The 2,902-nt window shown below is 23.9% G+C and overlaps 1 protein-coding gene across 3 annotated transcripts in view; it reads left to right on the top strand.

Annotated features, from left to right (window-relative positions):
• Positions 1–6: 6 nt before the first annotated feature.
• LOC119595842 (segment polarity protein dishevelled homolog DVL-3-like) overlaps positions 7–2,902 on the top strand; it is a 72,491-nt gene continuing 69,595 nt past the window's right edge. For all 3 annotated transcript variants that reach the window (XM_037945033.1, XM_037945034.1, XM_037945032.1), the window contains exon 1: positions 7–28. The gene's annotated coding sequence lies outside the window, so the exon portion shown is untranslated. The remainder of the gene's footprint in view (positions 29–2,902) is intronic.

Below are 2,902 nucleotides of genomic sequence, written 5' to 3'. Positions count from 1 at the left end.
AACGGAAAAGTGTCACTCACCCGTAGAGGTGAGCACAGTGAACACGTATCACACTATGTGCTTTGCCCAAGTAGCGCAACAGTGTGTAGGAAGTAGAAGTGTTTACCAAAAGTCCCACACAGCTTGTATTTGTGTATGGAGCCTATAGCTTTCTCTTAGCTCTTCAGAATGGCTTCCTTTATCTGGTTTTGTCTTCTGCTTTTGTCTCTCTTTTTCTTTTTGTTGTTATTTGTTTGTGTGAAAAGGGTTATGATTTATTTATTTTGAACATTATGATTGTGCTGGTTTTCTTGAATTACAGATTATGACTTGATTTTTACAAATATTAATGTAACTTGTTTATAATTTATGACTTAAAGTTCATGGATAAAGTTTTCCAAGGTTATATAATAAGCAGTAGTAACAACATTTTATTTTTAGCATAACTAGAGAAGGGTTATCAAGAATAAGTTTTCACTTGATAGCTGCTAAAAGTAGATGCACATATAGGACATTTGCTTTACTTTTTTTTATTCTTTAGATCAGATCTATTGTGTTCTAATCTTATTTGAGATTCAGTGAAATGAGATCATGGGTTAGGATAAGTGTACCATTATTTATCTGACTAGTGTGGATTACCTTGATTGTTAAACAGTCTGGAATGAAGATTGGTGATGATATGTAATGAACACCTTTTTCTCCTGGGTATGTATGCATATTGAAGTTTTATGAAGTTCATTCTTTCAACTTGATATTTGAGTTTTATTGTAAAAACATATGCACACAGTATTACCCTGTAACTTGGTTCCACCCTTATATATATATATATATATATTATATAATATATATAATATATATATTATATAATATAATAATATATATTATATGTAGGGATGTATGTTAGTTAGTTTGATGTTTATGTATATTTTAAAAATGTATATGTAATTTTATGATGTATGTAATGAATGTAATTATTTATGTATGTATTGTATATTATGGTATTTAGATATGATGTAATGTATGTTGTATGTGTATATATATTATATATATAATATATTTTATATAAATATATATATATATATATATAATATTTTATATATATTTTTAATATATATTATATATAAATTATATATATATAAAATATATATATAATATATATTATATATATATATATAAAATAATAATTAAAATAAATTTTGATATATATATATATATATAAATATAAAAATTTTATTAAAATATAATTATAAAAAAATTTTTTTTAAGGGGTAAATATTTAATTATATAATAAAATATATATATATATATAATATATATATATATTATATATATTAATATATTTTATAATATATTTATTAAAATATATATTTAATATAATATTTATAATTAATTATGTATAATTTTATTATATATATATTATATATTAATATATATATATATAAAATATATAAAATTTATAATTAATATATGTATAATATATAATTATATATAATATATATATATATAAAAATTTTATGTATATATATATATATTATATTATGTATTAATAATATATATAATATATTATATATATTAATATATATATATATATATATGTATTTATAAGTGTGTGTGTGGGGTTGTGTGTGTTGTGTGTGTGTGTGGTGTGTGTGTGTGTGTGTGTGTGTGTGTGTGTGTTTGTGTGTAAAAATTTAAAACCATTGTATATATGCATGTGTACTATGAATGTATTTTAGTTTGTAATATCATATATAAAATGTATATAATGTATATTTTGCAGGGTATGTATAAAATTTTGTATAGTGTAAATATATATATACATATATACACATGCATAAATATGTATGTTTGTATATACATATTATTACTATCTTGTGTGGATATAAAGGAACAGCAAGTGATAATTTTTATGACATTTAAAATGTGAGAGAAGTGAAATAATAATTACTGAAATAGGTTGAAACAGTTATATGGATTGTAACCAAAGGAAAATTAAAGATTTTCTACATTAAGAAGAACTGATATTAATAAAAGCTAATCCCATCATTCTTGCCCGAATGCTTATTTTATAAAATATGAAGACTCAATCCTAATTTTCATTTCAGAACTTTAGAGCCCCCCTTAATGTTTGTCCACTTCAAGCCCCATTATACCCCATTTTAAAAAGAAAAAATTGTTAACTGAGACCTTAATATTTATCACTACATCCCTGATGGTGCAGTTTGTGTGTCATCCACTTTTTCCTTGTTTTTGTGTACATTTTCTCTTTGCTTGTCAATGTGTTCTCACTGATAACAGATAAGATAAATTATTAATTAGATATGAAAATTTGATCTATGTTAATTGGACTTTTGATACTTTTATTTATTACACATTATTATTCCTGTCAATTCTCCAGCATTTTTCTCTTTTGTTGCAAAGTTTTGACATATAACTTGACATTCATAATACAAATCCTGTTTGACTTAAAACCCCGGTCTCCGAAAAAATTGAATTCAGCCTATTTTTAGCATTAATTTTATTAAAGCACATAATGATTTGTTAATCAGATGAGAACACCCAAGCAAATGTTATGTATCATATGGTTCACTTCACATCCTGCTTCAGCCCAAGTCAATAGTTTTGTGTGTTACTGTGTATACAATCTGTAGAGGTACTTAAAACTTAGGATAACAGCCAGCATTAAAAGTTGTAAAATGAGATAAAAATTCATTAGTCTTTTTATTTAACTATTTGATAATGTAACTCTCCATATCTGAATATGTTGATTATCTTTCTTGGTAAATAATGTTTCTACGGAAATCTCAGGGATATGGCCACACTTTTAGATTTGCAAAGAAGTCAGTGATTATTTGTAGATAATTAACAAAATAAGGAATCTTCTCAGATTATCAAGCAAGCTCTTCCTTTTTTCCCCCAATTC

Source organism: Penaeus monodon, chromosome 36 (assembly GCF_015228065.2).
Source record: "Penaeus monodon isolate SGIC_2016 chromosome 36, NSTDA_Pmon_1, whole genome shotgun sequence".
In the NCBI taxonomy this organism is placed as follows: domain Eukaryota; kingdom Metazoa; phylum Arthropoda; class Malacostraca; order Decapoda; family Penaeidae; genus Penaeus; species Penaeus monodon.
Note: the sequence above shows the minus strand (reverse complement) of the source record. Positions and strands in the feature narration are given on the sequence as shown.